Source organism: Pelobates fuscus, chromosome 10 (genome assembly GCF_036172605.1).
Source record: "Pelobates fuscus isolate aPelFus1 chromosome 10, aPelFus1.pri, whole genome shotgun sequence".
Lineage (NCBI taxonomy): Eukaryota > Metazoa > Chordata > Amphibia > Anura > Pelobatidae > Pelobates > Pelobates fuscus.
Genome location: NC_086326.1, coordinates 57,466,957 through 57,489,089, shown reverse-complemented (window position 1 = coordinate 57,489,089; position 22,133 = coordinate 57,466,957). Strand labels below are relative to the sequence as shown.

At 38.2% G+C, this 22,133-nt stretch overlaps 1 protein-coding gene across 6 annotated transcripts in view; it reads right to left on the bottom strand.

Annotated features, from left to right (window-relative positions):
• Positions 1-22,133, bottom strand: part of RHOBTB1 (Rho related BTB domain containing 1) — a 51,984-nt gene that overhangs the window by 21,762 nt on the left and 8,089 nt on the right. The window contains exon 1 of one of the 6 annotated variants that reach the window (XM_063435210.1): positions 3,513-3,805. The exons of 1 other annotated variant lie outside the window; for it this stretch is intronic. The gene's annotated coding sequence lies outside the window, so the exon portion shown is untranslated. Of the gene's footprint in view, positions 1-1,579; positions 1,600-3,099; positions 3,161-3,220; positions 3,262-3,415; positions 3,481-3,512; positions 3,806-22,133 lie in introns of those variants that run through there. 4 more of the 6 variants (XM_063435211.1, XM_063435209.1, XM_063435208.1 and 1 more) reach the window with 4 other exon arrangements.

The following is a 22,133-nucleotide window of genomic DNA, read 5'->3' as shown; positions in this document are numbered from 1 at the left end:
GATGGAGTTTTGAGTGGCTGCTGCCTTTGAAAAATCTGTTGTCTAATTTGTTCAGTGCATATCCTTTCTTTGTTTCTTGTTCATCTACACCGATGTGTAGGCCTAAAAAGGGCTGCTTCGTCAAACTCAAATGACTATAAAATGATTAACATGGACATTATTGTGTGATACGGTAAAAGAGATTGGTTAAAATAGATTATTACTTTACTATATTACTTCGGTCTGATTACTCTTAAAAATAAACATAAAATAAAGCTCACGTTTAATAACATCTACAAATTTAATATCACTTGCACCGTGTACATCTAGATTATCTAGGTTGGTGCTTTGTTTTATAATGACCGTTGTGCAAATATTTGCCTTTGATTAATAAGTAAGGAGCAACAGATGGATGGTATGACCAGCGTATACACTAATTTAAACCAAACCCACAGAAATAAATAAAGAACCCACAATAGCCAACTTTCAGTCAGCCATTTGAATGTGTCACTACCTTTTAAAGGTACAGTTCATTATGAACTCAATGTGCTAGCTCCAACAAAGCTTTATTCAAGTTAGGATGCACTCACTTGCTAAGAAGTACATTTTAGATTCTGCCGATTTTGTGAATGATTGGGAAAGCTTTAGTGTTGCAGAATACAAGGCCCATATTTCATCCTATATCAAATTTTGTTATTTCTGGAATAAATTAAAATGCCCAGTCATCTATACATATTAACAGATATTTCTGTGTTACCAATTAGGCGCCATCTGCTTTCTATCTATATGGCTTCCAACATGCTTACGGAATATGTTGGAGCCATATAGATAATAATCTGTGCAATGAAAACACAATGGGATCTCTCAGATTGCTTTTGATTGAATGGTTAGCCAAGTCTAATCCCCGCCATGCTGTCTGTGCTCAGCAGCATAACTGTAGAAAGCAATATATATGTGAACTTGAATCACATCCTATAAACCAGCCGCTGGAAAGGACACAAACTGACTCACGTTCCTGGCTGTGACAAGCACAATAAAAATCATACAGATGTGTCATTTAAGCATGTATGACTTGGTAGTGATCTCAGCCTACCCTTAACATTAAAGGACAATACAATTTGTCAACAGCTCCCTTTTCTTAATGCTGCAAAATTAATATATTTTATTATGATCTTGTGTGGCTGTTTTTGTTTCATTTAAGACAGAATTAATGTTTGCAAATCTCAAAACAACAAGAGAGATGTAGGATTATAAATATTACACCTGTACAAAAACAGTGACGAAATTGCCAGAGCATTCGAAGGTTGGGATATAGATAGCCATACGCACACACACATCTTCTTACATCATGATAATCATTATATATATATATATATATATATATATATATATATATATATATATACACACACACATACATACATACATACACACAGCTTCTGCAATGCTTTACAGTAATATAAAACAGCACATTATTGACAAACAGGGTCCCTCTTAAATTAGATTGCAATCTAGGTAAAGCTGTTAACTACCAATACATGTTTACAAAAATAAGGCATTAAAAATTTAGTAAATTTCAGCCCTTTGGCTACTGGCGTACCAATCTCACCAACACCAGCCATTTCTAGGTGCATGGGAAACGATGACGGCCATATGGCAGCTTTGTGCCTTTAAACTGCTCATCCCAACGATGGCTGAGGATTGCAGGTAGTTATAGTCCATGTTCATGGACATGTACGTTGCCAAATAAGGAAAAACTAAAAAAATCTGTTAGATCTGTATTAGCAGTGCTGCTCATTTGCAGCCACGCATGTGGTTAATTAAATAACTCAAATACACCAAGGTAAAATATCATTAAAACCCTGCATGAGATTCTGCTTTATGGGCGAATCACGTGAATGTATTTATTTTTACTCCCTGACAAATGTCCTGCCTCTTATTTTTAACTGATCATATGGCATGTTTATGCTCTCCCAAGTCCCCCTCAAGACAGCCTACACTGTTGTCACAGCAACACACAACAGACTCCATAGACACAACAGCACCCAATCCCCAAGCCTTGTGTTGCTTGTGTAAAAAGCTCAGTGTTAGTGAATACAAACAATGCAGCTCATTGCCAAAGCCTTTCCCTAGACACATGCACCTTTGTTTTTGCACACGAAAAGAGAAAAACCCACAAGGCAATTAAGAGTGAGCATTCCCTTTCACAAAAGGTAAAGTGGCTCATTAAATCCTCCAATAATGAAAAGAAAAAAAAATGTACACAAAGCCTTGATCTGCTGTATTTCCTGGTAGCTCAGATAACGCCTCTCTGCCTCTCACTCCCGTTATATGAACTTGCAGACAATCACCAGCCTGCTGCCATGACAGTGTGCATGCTAAGGAATCCATGCAGCTTCCATGTGACTGAGCATGCATGTCAATAGAGCCAGCTGCAGTGTGCATCCCACCAGGACCAGTGCATGGTGAGCAGCACATGACAGCAAGCAAGCAGGCATGCACAGTCCTGAAATACATAACATGGGCACACATGAAAGCTGTCACAGGGAGCATGTCAACCTATAGAATAATACATACAATAACAACACAGCAGATGTTAAGTAAAAATATAATAAGAAATATGATAACAATGCAGCAGATACTAAGTAATCATATAATAACAAATACAATAACAATGCAGCAGGTACTAGGCAATACTATAATAATAAATACAATACTGCAGTGTGTATAAAGTAAGAATACAATAATGAATACAATAACAATGCAGGATGTATTAAGTAGTAATATAATAGATACAATAACATTGAATCCTTGAATTTATAATATATTATGCCTGGTCAGTTGTCTCTGGTAGCAAGTATTAAGTACATTATTATAATAATATTAATAATAATAATAGAGGTAGCATACCATGTGTGATCCTCTTGGATCCCTGTATATAATAGAATGTATTGTCCCAGTCAATGGTCTCTGGCAGCAGATATTTAGTAATAATAATGGTAGCATACCCGGTGTGATCCTCCCTGTATATTATAATATAATGTCCCAGTCAGTGGTGTCTGGTAGCAGGTAATAATAATAATAATAATAATAATAATAATAATAATAAAGGTAGCATACCCTGTGTGATCCTCCTGGATCCCTGTATAATCTACTGTAATATAATGTCAGTGGTGTCTGGCAGCAGGTGATAATAATAATAATAATAATAATAATAATAACAATAACAGAGGTAGCATACCCTGTGTGATCCTCCTGGATCCCTGTATATTATAATATAATGTCAGAGGTGTCTGGCAGCAGGTGATAATAATAATAATAATAATAATAAAGGTAGCATACCCTGTGTGATCCTCCTGGATCCCTGTATATTATAATATAATGTCAGAGGTGTCTGGTAGCAGGTGATAATAATAATAATAAAAAAGTAGCATACCCTGTGTGATCCTCCTGGATCCCTGTATACTATACTGTAATATAATGTCAGTGGTGTCTGGTAGCAGGTGATAATAATAATAATAAAGGTAGCATACCCTGTGTGATCCTCCTGGATCCCTGTATAATATACTGTAATATAATGTCAGTGGTGTCTGGTAGCCGCAGGAGGTGCAGGGTTTTGGGCTGCTAGAAGTTCACAGAGCACCATATCGCCATCTCATTGTCTCCTCTCTTTGCGATGACAGTCCCTACCCCTATCCATCTCAGGAGGGGCCATTTCTACCCTGCTCAGCATCTCCACCCTCTTTTTTTTTTTTATCCTCCTCTCTTCTTCTTTTCCCTTTCTCCTTCGCCCTCCTCCCCTCTCAGACACTCCAAATTGTGAATTGAAGAGAGGCGCAGCTACAGAGTTGCAATGCCTCCTCCTTCCAGCTGCGGCGGCGGCGAGCCTGTGACGTCAGCAGCCCTCATTCTATTTATATCCGCCCGATTGGATTTCATTCATGAAAAAAAAAGAAAGAAAGAAAGAAAGAAAAGTGGCAGTAAAGGGGGTGCGCGCATTCGAACGCAAGCATGCACGCGCGCTCCGCCTGCGAACCCTGATCGAGCGTGCGCGGGCACGGGCGCCCCTGTCACCGCTGTAAGGATGTGTTACTGTACGTGCAAGTTCACTGCAGCCAGAGTGAGCCACAGGCAAGAGGCAGCAGTACAGTGTGTGGGAGGGGGAAATGACCCCCAGGCTGTGTTGGCTAATTGAAAAGAATGACGTCACATGTCTCACAACAACATGTTTTTTTGTTTTTTTTTTGTATCATATTTCAACCCCCCCCCATCCAATAATACCTATGTCTAAAACAAAACCAAATTTACTAAACTACTAAAGTAAACTACCCTTAGGCTTACATGAGACAAAAACAAATGTCACATTCAAATGTAAGGCAAAATAGCCGAGCTGGATAAATTATACAAGGACTTGTTTAACGTTTTTGGATGAGCTTTTCAAGTGATTTGATATTTCTCGATAAATTTGTAAAATTATTTTTTTTCAAAATATTCAAATATATATGAAAAATATAAATGTATTAAAATATTGAAACAGTTTTAAAAACATTACAGCATTTAAAAAGGCTTTTCCAAAAATATTAAATCAAGATAAGTAATCTATCTAGCCACTTTGGCTTCCTTGGGTTTTAAAAATTGAAATCCACTGTGAATCACAATTTGAATTCACAAATTGTGAATTGTCAGGAATTCAGATTGTGTTTGTGATTTTAGACAAAAACGTTTAATTTCAGTTCCACAGAATAGCTCTGATTTCAGGCTCCAAAGGTAAATCCCGGATGGATCGATTCGTTCGGGGCGTAGATTAAGAGGGATTTGATTCGTTCGACAAAGCTGAAACGGATTTGTGCACAAGTTTTACCTTGACCCAGTTATTCAGTAAACTGGAAATTGTCAGGAATGGACCATAGAATTTAAAATTATAGTCCAGAGAGACCTGTGTGGCGACTGGCAACTTTCTGGAACAATTTTTCCCACTAAATGATTTAGGTTTAAAATGTGAAATTCCCTCATCATTTACAGTGACTAGCTTAGTAAATAACCAGTGACAGTGTCTAATTGCAAGCGGTTGAAGTATGGTGAAAGATTAAAATGTATGATAATTTTCACTTTCGGTATTAAAAAAATAAATAAAAAGGCACATGGTTGGGGTGGGATATACGGTAATTCATTTTGGTTAAGAATTTCAAAAAAAGAAAATCTCTCTGATTTTCCAAATTAGATAAAAATGATTAGGTACTGCCTGCTTTTCCCATGTGTTGAGGCCCCATTGATGCCAACTGAGTACTCATCTTGATTAATGTCAAAGATGCTCAGTAAATAGTGGATTTATATTATGCACACAACACAAATGGAATCCTGTCATTTTTGCCAGAGTACAGCAGGTCACCTTCATAAGGGAATTAAGGGCTTACATGTTTTGCAACATTGCATTTTTTGCAATCTTTGGTATCTGTTAGTTAAATAAGTCATAATAATTTTCCTTATAAGTGGAAAATATCTGGCTTTTATATGGACATGCTAAAATATGTCAAATATCAAAATAAAATAAGGTAGTACTCAGAAATCCTACGTTTGTATGAAATTCAGATCAGATTTTCTTTGTGTCTATCAGTATTGCTAAAGACCTGCACATTTTAGCAAGCTGAAGAAAAAGATATGTGTATAAATTACACAAACACCTTTATACTTCAGTGGTTCTAGAACATTATTGTTTTTTCAGGTTTAATTTAAATCTGTTACAGTCTACGGCTGTTAAACCAGACAGGGAGAAATATACAAAATCATGGTTGTTTTAGTATAGTGTTTTTATTTGACAAAGTGCTCACCACTATGAACCTGAACCTTGCAGCTAAAGGGACACTATAGGCACCCAGATCACGTAGTCTCACTGTGGTCTGGGTGCAGTGTCCATGTCCCCTTAATCCTGTAAGAGAAAACATTGCAGTTATTGAGAAACGGTCTCGCAGACAGCGACTTAGAGCCGGTTCCTGCTGCTTCATGGAGTTTTACTCCATGAAACTATACTGGACGTCCTCACACTTTGCATGGAGATGTACAGCGTCTTCAAATCCCCCAATGGAAAGCATGCATGGCACTTTCCGTGCATGCACATTAGGTTTCCCCTCGCAATGATATTAGAAGAGGTGGAAAAGGAGAGTGTTTAAAGGGTTAGTTGAATGCTGGAGTGTGTAGAGGGGGCAGAGGGACACTATAGTGCAAGGATAGGCAACCTTTTAGTAGTACAATGCCAAACAAGATCTTGAAGACCCTTGGCATGCCGGTCCTATTCCATAAGTGTTTATGGTGCCGTATTGCACTTTTGTTATTTATGGGTGTTGCAGTTACTTTGTAACATTGTATTTGTGTGTATGTGGGCTGGTATAATGTATGTGTTCATGAGCAGTTTGTTGTATTGTGGATGATAACTATGAATGTGGTCTGTATATGGGAGCTGCTTGTGGAATTGTGTGTGTGGATGATGTCACATTATGTGTTTGGTGGTTTGCGAATGTGTAGGTCTGTTTGTGCTATTGCATGTGAGAGGCTGCTTGTGGGGTTGTGTGTGTGTATGTGAATGGTCAGTGGTTTTGTGTTTGTGGGGACTGTGTGTGTGTGTGTTTGTGTGTTTGTGTGTGGCCTGTTTTTATTATTTGTATGAGGTGGAGGCTTATTCTGCAGCTCTGTGTCTATCTAGCAGTGTGGATGACTTCCCTGGGGTCCAGTGGGGACCAGGCTGGCCAGGTACAGGTCAAGGGCAGGAGCTGCGATAGCTGCTGTGAGCTGCTTTACTCCAGTGGGGATTCCTGTTCACAAGTGCTGGGAGGAAGTGATCTGGGATAATTCCTCGAAGTGCTGTAATACGTAAATTGTGGATTGTCCCTCACCACCTGCAATCACTGCTTAGTTTGCACTAGTAGATATCTGAAGTCCCACTGGGACTCCTGCTAGGCCAGATCCTGTTTGTTTCTGGCAGGCTCGAGTGCCCTGCAAAGTCATCTCAAGTGCCATGCCTGGCACACGTGCCATAGGTTGCTGACCCCTGCTATAGTGTTACAAATTCAGCTTTGTATTCTTAACACTGTAGTGTTCCAACTTTATCTAAATCCATATAGTTCCAACAGGAACTCAAAAGGTGGCTGGGGGTTAACACTTTGCATCTTCAAAATTCTTACTCCGTTAAAGACAAGGACAGGATTTCTTTTTTCATAATAGACCCACCAGCACACAAAATGTTATTTTGTTTTTAAACATTAGTTATAATTTAAACACACAGTGAAGTTTAACAAGGAATTGTATACATCACATGTATATGGGTGAAGTGTTTTTTTTTTTTTACCCTTGATTATACACTCCTAGTTACTCAAATCTCACGTGTTGTATGGAAAAAAAATAGCATAAGGGAGGAAAAGAAATGCATTCATTTTTCAATCTCAAGGCATTCCTTTGGTGCCGGTCACCGAGCTCTGTCTAAGGTGTGACAGAGTCAGTGTAATTCTATGATGTTACATCCTCTTACTCATGGTAGGTGTATTGTATTATTAATGTATTTACAGTCGGTTTCGTCATGTTTTATAACTGCTCATTCTAAGCCACTGGTGATTAGAGTAGTATGGCATTAAAGTGAACCCGTGAGGAATAATTTTACTTCTCTGTAATCGCTTCCATGTGCATTGAATATACTATATATTACAAAGATGCATGGTGTATTCGTCAATGTAAAATATAAAGATTAACTCACTTTTCCTCTGTTCCAACGCTGGTTCGTGGGTGTTACTTTTTATGAAACACTCACTTCATGGCCGGCCTCTGCTCCACCTGCACTCAGCTTCTGTTCTTTAATTTTGTTTGGGACACATCTTTAAGCAGGGCAAATCTCGCAAGTGACATAGGCATGCTGACTTCGTTGTCAGCATCGGAATGGTGTAATGTCACGTCCCTCCGTTTCCTTACTCCCTAGAAGTGCTAGCTAGGGAGTTTCCATAGCAACCGCAGCACATGTGCTGTGGTTGCTATGGGATGAGAGATGAAGGACCTCCTGTGGGAGGCCTTTTCTGCTCTCCCTTGTCAGTCAGGCATTGAATGACAGCTGGGAGCAAATCCTATTTTTAGATAGTTTTTTTCTTCTCATCTATACATTTGCTAGCGCAATGTATAGATAGAATCGTATGTACAATCTAATGAGCATATGTTGTTTGGTGAATGATATAGGCCCTCTAGTAGGTCCCAGAAAAATAGAAAAATTACATCTTTCAAGTGCTAGAAGTCAAACTATATCATACAAGACAATATACAAGAGTGGGATATCTTTGCTATGCTAGGGGTCAGTCGTGTGACAGTTGTCCCATCTACTCTGCAGAGGCAGATTATAAAATAATTATCAAATTCTATTTGCTTTCCTACAACATTGTTTGTTGAATTACATGAGATTTTCTATATAAAACCGTTGGTGGAGGAATTGTGGTTTATTTAATCTTTTTTTCGTTTTTTTGATTAGATAATGTATATTGTACATTCTATTCCTAGTTCCTCAAACATTACGTGCAGGGATTCAATATAGTATAAAGGAGAAAAAAACAATACGTATTTCATGCTATCTTAAGGCACTCCTTGGTGCTGACTCTGCCAGTTACTAAGCTTTGAGGTGTGATAGAATCAGTATGAAGTAAATGTGATACAATATATCTCACAATCAGTTGTGTATTTACAGCTTATTTTACAATTAAGTTCATCATGCTTAAGAAATGTCCATTCTGAGACACTAATTAAGTTATTACCGTTGGATGTATCATGTTTTTAATTTTACAAGGGTAGGGAAGGAAAAACACCCAAAGAAGGATTAAGTTTGCCCAGGGTCCTAGTTAAGTTACCAGTTTTAGGCTTCATTCACTATTATTCCATGGGTGCTCAATAGTGCCAGGCCTAAACAGGTATCTTCATGCCCCTTGGTTGCTTTATGGGTAATACAGCCACCCCATGCTATATTTAAGAAGAATGGAAAAAGGTGCTTTTTTTTGTTATAGCTATTATGTCAGGGGTTTGGGCTTTTACCTGATGATATATGCCATGTAGACAGTACGTGCCCCCTTCCTTCACTGTAAGGTTTTGGGGATTGTATGGCCACTATTAATATAGCGGGACTAGTCATCTAAGGGGCACGATATGAAAGGAATAGTATGGGCACCATTTTGACAGACTGGGTTATTCGCTAAACTCTAAATTAAATCAAGTTAAAATCCAGACGGCAAAATAGAACCTAAAACAGCCTAATTGTAAGTCTACCTAAGTTGATGGCTTTTTTCAAGGCTAGTTATTTTTGCCTCAATTTTGCAATTACAGTTTTCATTTGTTGCAAACCGGAGTTTATTGAATAACCGTGGAGGACTACTGGACATATTCATGGGCCCCACTAAATCTTAATGTGTATTTAATGTATTTATTTTTAACTACAGTCATTGGTGGGGACATCAGAAGAAGGGGTCTGATATATTTTTTGACCTGCTCGGTTGTTTTTCGAAGTTTGGTACAAGTTGGAGCTTAGTAAATAGCTGACTTGCGCTTTGTTATAGTTTGTTTGTAATACACGATTTTCACGCTCACAATTGTAAAATTGCGTTCTACCGTCCATAAGTTTTGCTACTTCAACTTTAGTTCTTAATTCAAAAGAGGAAGGATGAAGTGTCTTAGTTAGAAAATATTTTTTTAAGTCATATTTAAAGTAGGACTATTACTTCCCTTGAACTAATAACAGTAATTTTGCAGCCCACAATTGATTTAAAATTGCTTTTTTATATAGTTACCTAAGAGCAACCTAGCTACGGTTTCTCCTTTGTTGCCCTTTGCCACGGCTTGACAAAAACTTGCAAGGGGGAAACCTTACCAAATAGTAATGTACTAAAGGCAATTTATGGTGCAGAATTTATGTTGTTATTTTTATGAGGAATCAAAATAGAGGATTCCTTCCTACAGCTGTTGGTAGAAAGATTTGACTCGTTATATTGCAATTTTCTTGAAGTGACAGTTCTTGATGCCCTCAACCCAGAAATTGCTTTTAAAGCAAGCAATGAAATGAGTAGGACAGCATAAATAGGAAAAAAGAACAAGATGCACATGCGCACTCAGACACGTCTTCCACAGTATAATAGGGTTAAATTAATATACAAGCCATGCTCAAGCCGTGCCATGACAGATAAGTATGCAATGTAAATCATAAAATAAAAAATAAAAAAAACAATGGAGATATTTTATTAGCTATTTATTTTTTAAAAGCACGAACCAGCTGTTGGGCTGTAAAAAAACAAACAAATAAAACATCATATGTGATTTTTGCTTTAAAAGGAAACTTGTGACAATGAATCACGTTTTGCTCTATCAGAAATTGGTCTAAACTGAAAAAGCATTACAGGCATTTACTTGTGAAATATTCTCAGCAAGCATCTGAAGAAAGTACTTGGAAAATGATACTTAATATGTCACCTTGGACTTGTTCTTTCTTCCCTTGTAATCTGCAATTTCATAAGCAATTTTTTTTTTTTTTTTTTTGCCAGCTGATATTAATGGACTATTTTCTTCATGACTGAACATTCTCCATGCAGGTGATAGCTCGGTTGGTTAATGCATCAACAGTAGTGCCTTTTAAAATGTCAGAATTGCATCTTTATCAACCCATCCATCTTAAACTTGGGCCGTCAGAGTACATGACTTAATGGTACCTAGTATGCTTCTCATGTTAGCTTTCTGCTACTCTGACATCTCATTGTGACAAAGTGCTACTTATAGCAATGCTTTTAGAGGTGTTGTCAATGTGTACTCCCGTTACAAATGCCATTTTTTCCTATGACGTTAGTCTTAACATCCATACATCGACATTTGTTTTGGAAGTCCTGATACTTTCACTAGACGTAATGTAAATATTGTGTAGCAGAAAATCCTTTTTCTACCTTTAATGTCCATCCAGAGCTTTGACGTGCATCATGCACCAATTCACCATCTCTTATGCAAAGGCATATTTGTATTGGAAGTTGGAAGTAAATCTAGGGAAGTGGCTTGGGTGTAATGGTCCTGTGGGTTTAAATAGTGCTCCAGAAACAAAGAAAAACTTTGCCTCACATTCTCATCAGGTCCCCAATGATCCTCTACAAAGAGCTTTGGACCAACTCTTAAGGAGACCATTACTACTTTATGACACCGTAGGAGGAGGAGAAATAAGAAATGCCACAAGGACACAAAAGCGTTAGGAATACACATTTGTTTTCCTAATACTTTAGTGTTCCTTTAATGCACAAACAATTTAAAGCAATGATTATAGTTTAAAATTAATAACCCTTTATAAAAAATATGGCAAAGATATATCATGCATCTATCTCTCAACATTTTTAGAAGATTCTAAATTTACTCTCATCATTCTTATCACATGGTCATCATCTACAGATTCCAGATGGTTTGTCACACTTCATAAACTTTGTCAAGGCCTGATTTATATGGCTTTTGGGAAAGGCTTAGTGTGCAATAATTAAAGGTAGTTCTGACGCACTTACAGGGCACATGATAAAAAAAAAAAAAAAAAAAAAATCCAAAACTATAAAATAAATTATCGCCAGATGTATTTATTTCTCAGTTTGAAGAAAATAGCATTTTGCTTTTAAAACAGTTTGCTGTAGTGGTTATGTCGTCTAGAGTGGCCTGACACCCCCCGGGTTATCATCAAACATTTTTGGAATGGGTTAAGGAACTGTGCCCATTTCGGCTACGCTACCTTGGTACTGCAGAAATTATACTTCCGTGTTACCAATTTAAAATTTCATACAACCTGTGCTAATCCACTCTCTGCCAATCAATGCTATCCAGTTTGGATAAAATAGACATATTTAATAAATGTTCATTGGCATTATCAATGTGGCTGAGATGATACTGGCACCAAGAAGAATCTTTATATATAATATGAAATCATTCCTAAACAGTTTGATATTAAATCAAGGGATGGCACTAGGGTGCTCACGTCATCACGAGCACTACTGTGAGCCAGGGGAGGACTGGGATGAAAATTCAGCCCGGGCAGTTAATGGCAGAGCAGCCCACTGTGAGGCTGTGTAGTGTGTTAATAGGGGGTATGATGGCAGGGGGTGTAATGAGCTAATAGGGGGTATGATGGCAGGGGGTGTAATGAGCTAATAGGGGGTATGATGGCAGGGGGTGTAGTGGGTTAATAGGGGATAAGATGGCAGGGGGTGTAGTGGGTTAATAGAAGATAAGATGGCAGGGGGTGTAGTGGGTTAAGAGGGGGTATGATGGCAGGGGGTGTAGTGGGTTAAGAGGGGGTATGATGGCAGGGGGTGGAGTGGGTTAATAGGAGGTATGATGGCAGGGGGTGTAGTGGGTTAATAGGGGGTATGATGGCAGGGGGTGTAGTGGGTTGATAGGGGATAAGATGACTGCTTAATTAATGAAATCATTAAAATATCTATATTCCACCCCGCTCCCTCTTATTACCTTGCCGAGGTACAGCAGAGCATGCGATCCCTGGTGGTCTTGTGGGCTGGTTATTTGGTCTGTACCTCCGCAGGGTACAGACCATGCTTTCCCCTCTTGCGAGCGCCGGTATTACCAAGCGTGCTGTGGGTTACCATGGCAATGCTCTGATAATATCGGAGCTCGCGAGAGGGAAACAGGTAGGCTGCACGGCACGCATGGATTCAATAATTTTTCCTTCGGCCCGTGAAGGGACATTGGACCTTCTTAGGGCTGGTGCTGCCCTGCATGGGCCGGCAGGGGAGATACTGGGATCTCCCTTGCCTGCCCCGGCCAATTGCCATCACTGCCCACCAGGCATTTGCCCGATGGTCAATCCGGGCCTGGTGTGAGCTATAAAGGTTTTTCTTCTTAGATTGCCCCTTTAAAAATAAAATTAAAAAAAATGCATTTGTGTGACATATGCTTGCTATTAGTATATTTTTTTAGCCTGTACCTCTTAGCCATAGAACAGAGATGGATATACTATACTTAATAGTAGTACTACAACTGCCTCTGATAATGATAAAAAATGCAATATTAAAAATGCAGTGTATGATGCAATAAAGTCATGGCGTTCCCAGACCTTCCAAGAGCCACGCACTCATACACAAACCTGACAGTGTACACGTATTATCATAGCATGAAAACATTAAGTAGCGTTTAGTAGAGTTTTTAAAGGGTATTAAAGTATTTAAGTTAGGGAGTCGCCAGCTTTCATGCTTATAATCTAAAGGGAGCGGCAGACAGGTGTCTATTCCCTTAACTGTGACTGGGGATAAATCAAACAGTGAAATTTAAGCCAGATTAGTTATGTTGTAAAAATATCAAATATATATATATTTTTTTAATTTATATAATATGGGCTGAACTTTTAAAGTTAATTCTCAACGCACCTCAACAAAACATTTATTAATATCAGGTCATGAGGTTTAAATTAGATTTCCGGATCCATGTTTCCATACACACATATTGCTTATACATTTTGACTGGCCAGCTTATAAAAAGTCCTGTCACAGAGTTTGGAGCATTCAAACGCTACAGGATTCCTCTTTGATTTGTCGATTTCATACCTACAGAATTTGAATGCTCCATACTACCGAACAGAAATGATCTCCCCACCAATATGGCAGCAGAGGGTGTCATAGTTGTTCTGGAACAATTAATGGCTTGATTTAGTTACTGAAGCAAATGAATGCTACATACTGCAGTACAGCGATATATGCAAGTAATATATGTGTTCAGTTGTTGGTATTCATGTGACCAACAAACAGGAAGGAGCACACCTGCGCATTGCACATCTACTGCAAAAAGTATTGGTGAGTTGAAATCATATAAAATGTATATTTTAAGGTTGACTTTAACAAAGGTCGATGCTCTAATACCACTCCCTTCAAAGGAGTGTAACTTTCTGGACATGGAGGGATACAGTTGCTTACCCTTGACTTATCAAACATTGGACATGCTATGGATTTTAATGCTAATTTCACTTGGCAAACTGAATCTTGACCAAGAATTCTGGGATCATTGGTTACGGCTCATAGTATATTGAATAAAGGGTCACATAGGCATGCGCAGCCTATTGCACCCTAAAGCACAAACACGCACAAACACACACGCTGCATGTATATGCAGCACTTATGTACGAAACAGCAACTTTAATGTTGACAGATTTTATTAGTTTTTTTTTTAAAACACCTAATCTTGGCAAAAATAATGGGGGTTTAGTTACATTATAAGATCATACATTGCATAAACCTGCAACAACGTCAATGTGCCCCATCTTTGGTAGGTCCTACTCTAACATCCTGTCTGCTCTTATGGAGATTAACCCACTTACTTGGGGAAAAAATTCCATCTGGGGTTCTCTGCAGTACAAGGCTAAATAGGGTCCTGGGGTGAGGCACCTGTAACAGGTAGGGGTGCAAAACCAAGGAGTTGGCTAGAAACATATATACACATATTATATATAAATAAGTAAAAAAAAACTTAAATAAAACCATAACATAAGACCTGAATGGTTTACGCCCCCCATAGACCCCATGGCACAGGGGTCCCTATAATATAATCAGACTGTGAGTTATTTAAGGTCTTCTTATAAATACATTCACAGATATTACCCTGCTGTGATTCATCTCCCTTTACCGCCGCAGGATACCGATTCGCAATCTCCAATCTCACCTCCCATGTGTCCGTCTGCCATTACTATGGGTGATCTATGGAACAACTCATTGACAGGGCGGCCACCATTACACCTCGTATCACGGCCACTGCGCATGCGTGGTGTGCGCGTCACCTGGGCGTTGGATGAGGCGGCGGCACGTTACCTCGCAACCAAGTCCTACGCAGCAGACCAGATTCACTAATATGGAGTGAAGGTGCCTGGAACCCAGGACAGGCCCACAAAATTTTGGACTGTCCCAGGAGACGTGGGCACCCTAGATTAGGGTATGCCCAGGCACACGCAGTGCTCACGCCTATGCAGAGTCATTTGCTGAAGTGTCGGGATGTCATAGTGAATATGAAGTCAATTTCATAGTGAATTTGAAGTTAGTCATTCTTCAAGTCATGTTTTCAGTGTAGCTATTTTTGGCTGGGCTTAAAAGTGGAACTTTTTCTGAATTCCTGACAAATTACACTTCAATGAATCATCCTAAACTAAATTTAAGAATTTTTCCAATTCATCTACTTTGGCCTAAAAGTTTATATTTCCGACCATTCAAACATTAGAGAATAACTCTGCTAACTCCTCTAACGATAAGAAGGCTGAAATGATTGTCTGAGGTTGCTGTATCTCTGGTGCAGAGAGAACTTGCCGGCTTATTGGGTCAGGACTGCCACTATGGGTGGTTTCAGTCTGATGTGCAATGGAAGAAGTAAACTCTGTAATGGCACAAGTGAGCAAAAGCTATTTAGAGATCTGAGTGGTGATTTACCGAAGGGCAAGCTATTGAGTTTCTATAAACTTTTGTCCGTTCTCATTGTGGCGAAACCAACCTCGCCACTGGGCCCTGGAGAAGCCTGTTTGCCCGCCTCCTACCTGCTGACTATGGCCCCTGGGTTATTTGGGGCATATTGTATTTTATTGTGCGACTGCTGGCCCTTTAAGCACAGTGAATGGTATTTGATTGTACTGCTGCTGGCCCTTTAAGAACTGTCTGGGGACATATTGAGACTTTGGGTAACAATACCCTTTAAGACTATGGCCCCTGAAAACGTATGGACTTTTATTCAGTGATTATGGCCCTGTGTGAGCGGTGATACCCCAGATAGCTATACCATGGAGCCTATTCATATATTGAAAGACTATGGGAAAGACTTTAGCTCCATGGCAATTGTACTGTGTGAATAGGATCTGCGCGCTATTCGGTAGTTTTGTGCGCTCAGATCCCAGCTATCTGGGGATATGTGAAATGTCTGTGTGTTATGGATAAAAAGTAACTTTCTGTATTTTAAAGTGTTTTATGTCTTTCTGTAACCATGTGGTTAATGGAGTCTGCTTCTAGCCCTGGATAATTGGATTACTTTCCTCTTTGTCTCCAGGATAGAGGCCTATGTAAAACATGTCTAAACCGGTTTGCCATGCGGCTAGTAAGGGACAAAATATACTTTTAGTAACTTTTGAACCCCTGGTCGGATTCATGCCATTTTTTAATATGTTGTTCCCCTGGATGGATTGATTGTGGATATGTATTTTTATGTGAATGTGATGTATGGTTTTAGAGTTATGAAAGTTGTGTAAAAAGTATATTTTAAACTGTATGCATAATGGGATTATGTGTCACACTAAGGGGAGGGGATGTGTGGGTTGCACCCGTTATACTATTGGTCATTTTATGCCTCCCCCTGGGTGTGGCCTGTATGTGTGAGATTGAAATAAAAGCCAGGCTGGATGAGCCAGTCCAGAGTTCCTGTTTAACCCTCAAAGTGAAGTGTCGTCTCATTATTGGGGGAGGATTTATTGCATGCTGTTCCAGTTTGACTGCTAGGAGTGCAAACCTATTCGTATGGTTCCTATTCAACTGTCTACAGCATTCAGAGGCTTGAGAGGATTCATATGCTTCTCTGATTCGGTGATTGTGGTGTCGGCTAGAGTGCTTGGAGGCCTCAGGAAACGCTAGGAGCATCCTTTAACGGAGGTACCCAGTCGGGGTGCCAGGTGATCCGTTACACTCATATTCTCTGTTTTTGTTCCTCTAACAGTTCAACCTTCCCAAACTCCACTTACCAATCCTTCATTATTTAAAATGTCACCATTTCGAATGGCATTTTAATAATAATAATAATAGTTCTTTTGTTGCACAGTGCCTTTTTAAAGGACCACTATTTGCACCCAGACCACTTCAGCTCAATGAAGTGGTCTGGGTGCCAGGTCCCTCTAGTTTTAATCCTGCAGTTGAAAACATAGTACTTTCAGAGAAACTGCTATGTTTACACTGAGGGTTAATCCAGCCTCTAGTGGCTGTCTCCCTGACAGCCACAAGAGTCCGCTTCCGCGATTCTCACTGTGAAAATCACAGTGAGAAAAGGCTGGATGTCCGTAGGAAAGCATTGAGTAATGCTTTCCTATGGGCGGTTTGAATGCGGTGCATTCGGTGCTGACTTCGGCAAGAGGAGGAGAGGTCACCAGCACTGAGGGAGCCTGGCGCTGGAGAAAGGCAAGTGGCTGAAGGGGTTTTAACCCATTCAGCCCAGCTGGAGGGGTGCCATGAGGGTGGGGAGGAACCTAATGACGCTATAGTGCCAGGAAAACGTGTTTGTTTTCCTGGAACTATAGTGCTCCTTTAACTCAAATACCAATTGACGATTAAAACACTTAGTTTTTGATGTAGACAGATAAAATAGCATTGCATGCCTTATTCTTGCATACTTGATCTTTTTTTTACCTTGACTGAACAGTATTCTATTCATCATAAAAAAATAAATTGCTATTTATGTACTGGGAAACGTAGTGGATTGAACACCAATAATGAAGGACAAAACAGCTTATTTGATGAAGTTGTGTGTTTAAAATAAATCGTGTGTTTAAGATGCTACTTTTTACACAACATGATTATACATAATGTAAGCTCGATCGAGCAGGGTCCTCTTCAACCTATTGTTCCTGTAAGTTTATTTGTAATTGTCCTATCTATAGTTAAATCCCTTCTCATAATATTGTAAAGCGCTACGGAATCTGTTGGCGCTATATAAATTGCAATAATAATAATAATAATAATAATAATATACAAAACTGCTGTTTTTTTGTCGAAGAGGTTAATGGTAAGCAGGGTAATAAAAATGCATGGTATGTCCTAAGGAGTGAAATTCAAAGAATTTTGTGAGTCTTTTTAGACTAGCAGTGCTATAAATGACCACAATAGGATTCGTGAAATAGTGGACATATCATCACAATGAGGCAATGCGATCTCAGACGTTTCATAGGTGCTCTTTGTTTTTCAATTGGTAACGTTGACTCAGGCACGTTTTGAATCTCAGTTTACATTCACTTATGTATTTGTTACAGGTCACATGAAGGTGAAAATAACAAAAAGACAGGTTTTTAGAACCACATGAATGGCCTGTAATTAACTGAGCTCATAACTTGCTCAGGGCTTTTATACAGTTGACAATCTTTGTGAAATCAGATCTTCGTCTTATTTTTATAGGAACACTATCTTTAAAAATCAATGTATTTTTTAATGACAGAGCTTTCCTTTTAATTTTAGATTCAGGACCACTATAGTTAAAAAAAAAAAAAAAAAAAAAACCTTTAAAAATGTATCTGTAAGTAATATTATCCCTCCTATTGACGCGGTCAATTAAGCAAGTTCTCTAGTAACCTTGATTGTGAAATAAATTAAAAAATCAAAACAAAAACAACCTATAACTATGTGGTAAGGTGATAATAGACCACATCAGATAAATTAGTGGAGCGTATTGATAAATGGTAACGTAAAACACTTACTTTTTACCATTGTAGGGGTACTTCAGATGTAATCCTGTAATACAATGTAAACATAGGAAACTGGGAAATATGTGATGTGAATACACTCACATAAGGCAGAGCTTCTATTGGATAGGCTTAGATCTCAAGCATAGATGTGTACTAACGTGACACCAAACCTCTTCAGTCTTCTATCAGATGGAAGCTCAAAAAGAACAATGATGTGGAATATAGAGTAGCAGTTTATCAAATAAATGGTGCACATAATGATGTGTTTCTTAAAGTGGTGATTGGTCAAACACCCTACATCTTTGAACAACATTAATTCAGCTTTTACCAAGATTTAAGTTGCTCAACCTTACAATTGCGTGCTTCACTGAAAGAAATGACCTAAAAAATGGGGGTACCCGAGGGCTCTCATAGCAGAGAGGTATGTCCGCCGTTATAGGAAGCCTATTATGTCCGTGTTGGAAGCTGACATATTCCTGCACTCATTGGGAATTACTGCTGCTACCACCTCTCTTAGCCCGGTCAGGTCTGCTCATGGATGGGACATGGCAAATGTCGCGGTTTTCACCCCCTTTGGCTTATCTGCTCAGAGCTGACTTTGTTTTGAGAGACGATTTGTTCCAACCTGGACTGTGAAAAGACCACCTCCATTCAAGCTCCTCATGCTTAACTTGTTCATTCTTTTCAATTACTGTAATCTTATAGTTTTAATGCATATGGTGTGATTCTTATGGGGTTTAAGGTAACTAGATGCAGTTCCCTCCTTGCATCTATATGCTTTCATATCTATGTTGTGCCATATATATATGCCCTTGTTGCCCCAGTTCTGTCCATCGACTCACTCTTCACCCCCCTTAGGCTTTGGGATGTAGGAGCTTCATAATCTCAGAGAATTAGTTCCCTACCTTAGGCATGCCACGACGAATTCAATACCTTACCAGTTAGGTGGGTAATCAATAGTTCTGGAGCAACATTGCTCCTTTTTAAGACGCTCTCAATAGCAGGATTCCTATGTTTAGTTTAAGGTTATTTTTGACTCTCAGTTTAATATATATATATATATATATATATATATATATATATATATATATATATATATATATATAATAGTTATGGTTACTGTAACAGAGGCGCAAGTACAGCTCTACCAATTATTGATCAAAAAAAAAAAGATGTAAAAGGCTTGACTCATCCACTATTAACGTCACATGTGCAATAGTTACATGTCTGTATTTACCATCTTGATTATTGATTTTTTTTTATCTACATATGTCATTGATGTGATACTCTTACCTGATGGACTGCTGCCTCAATAAAAATTCATTGACAACAAAAAATTAAATAAAAAATATCTAATTAATAGAACAAGCTGATGGAGGACGCCACAGGATTCCAAAATGCAGTATTAGTAAAATAAATATTTATGGATATAAAAATTACACAATCAAATCAAATAAAAAAAAAAAAAGTAAAACACAAACTGAATAAAAATTCATAGGGCAATCGCCTCAGACACGTTTTGCCTACAAGCAGCTTCCTCAATCGGATGTATATGTAAATTAGAAGAACCTTTTTTTTTTTTCACCTGTATAACAACAACTGAGACTTATTTTGTAAGATATATTTTTGATTTGTTGTTGGTTCACACACCAACTTTTTGCCTTACAGGGCATGCAAGGACAGATACGCAAAGACTAATTAGGCATATTTTCAAGACAAAGATTCATCTCTGCCATTGACAGAATAAAGAGATTAAGTCTGTCTAGAACGTCTTAACATGACAGAGCTGTGTGAAAAGATCAAAGAAGTAATCAGTTAATATTCTCATAGATGAGTGAATTAAAAAAAACTAGCTGACTTATAATATTTCACTCTGAAGTTCACTTCAAGATTTTGCAATGCTTGATAAAATAAAATGCATTTAAAAGAAAGTGGAACAGTACTGAAACATGCATTTTTTTCTTTTTATCTTAAATCTTCAGGGGTGTTTGAGTAATACACCTGGATGGCAATGGGGACGTTCTCCTTTCATTGGGTCCTCTGCCTTTTCACATAGTAACCACCATTTTCTATCCTCGTATAGATAGATCTCTGGGACAAAGGATCTGAAAGGCTCCCTGATATATATATGATGTTCTCAAATGCTAAAATAGAAGTTTCCTTACAAACTCATAAAATAGTAAATATGCTATATAATATGGACATAAGATCATAAAACAGGACAGGGTATATGTAATGTAGAAGAGATGACTTTTTAAAGTGAAACTGCAATGACAATAGATTACATCGTCTCCAAATACATTGAATTCCTCATGTATCACAGAAATACAGGACTTATTCAATGTAAAATACAGCGATATACTCACCTCATCTCCAGCGCCACTTTGGAGTTGTTTTTGTAATACCCACCTCCTGGCCGCCCTCCTTCGTCCCATCTTCTGTGATTTGCATTGGTTGGGGATGAAACATAGAAACATAGAATGTGACGGCAGATACACCATGTTTGTTATGACTTAGAGAGCAGAAGGGCCATCTATGGTAAGTATTTTTTACTCTACCTTGTTAGTTAAATCATTAGCATAGTCCATGCCAAAGATTTGACTGAGAGGTGGAAGAAAGACACATTTTAAAATCGTTTTTTTCTCCCAATTTATACATTTGCTAGCAAGCCCGCTAGCACAAAGCAATGCATATATGGCATGTTATGCTCTTTTTATAAATTTGAGGTTCATACATTCGCCTTGTGAGTAGTATATGAAATTATTTTTTTTCCCCTTGAGCTAAATGAAATACATATTCTAAAAGTTACAAACCATAGCAATACAGATGCTGCTGAGCCACAGCTGTCAATATCTATGTGAACTTCATCAGAACCTATAGCTCAATATACATAAAGCCCTTATGAATTGAATGTAGCATGCAGAGATCCAGGATTGACAGCTCTGCCCTAAATTCTTCCTATTAATAAAAGGCACGTCTGATTTAGACCTAATGGGAAACGTTAAGGCAATTTGGTAAAGAAAACAATTTTCCTTCTAGTTTCTTTCCTCCTGTCACCATCTTTACTCACCAGCTTTCAAAAATTACTTTTTTTTTCTCCAGAGTTGGTATATTCGATATGGCAATGATTTTTCTGTAATTTTACCGTGCCAATGGCTTTTGGACCACCTTAGTCATATTATGTATTTAAAAAGGGAGAACTATAGCAAAGTATAGCAAAATATGGTATTTTATTTGAGAATAGTGACCTCTCTAAATTTCACTTAAGACTCTCTCCAATAAAATTATCATGCAAATTATATAGAACTTGCACAGCACCTGTGTGCTATGTGTGTAAATACCATAATATAACATAACATAAATTGTTGCAGCTAAAATTAACAAAATGAATAGAATCAAATATAACGTATTATATATTACATATACATATAATATATAATGTATTTAAAAAAGCCTTAATAGTCCATGTCCAATTAAAGTACAACTGTCATGGAAATCTGGTATACTCACACTTTGCATTACATACAATTTTTTTCTCAATGGCGTGCTAGCCAAATTACTGCCAGATAATTCAATTTAGTTCTATTTTTAGTTCATTCAAGTTATGAATAATTAGATAATAAATTACACTGAGAAAAATGGTTAAAAACCCTTAAAGGATCACTAGTGTCAGGAAAACAAAGGGGTTTTCCTGACACAATAGTGCCCTGAG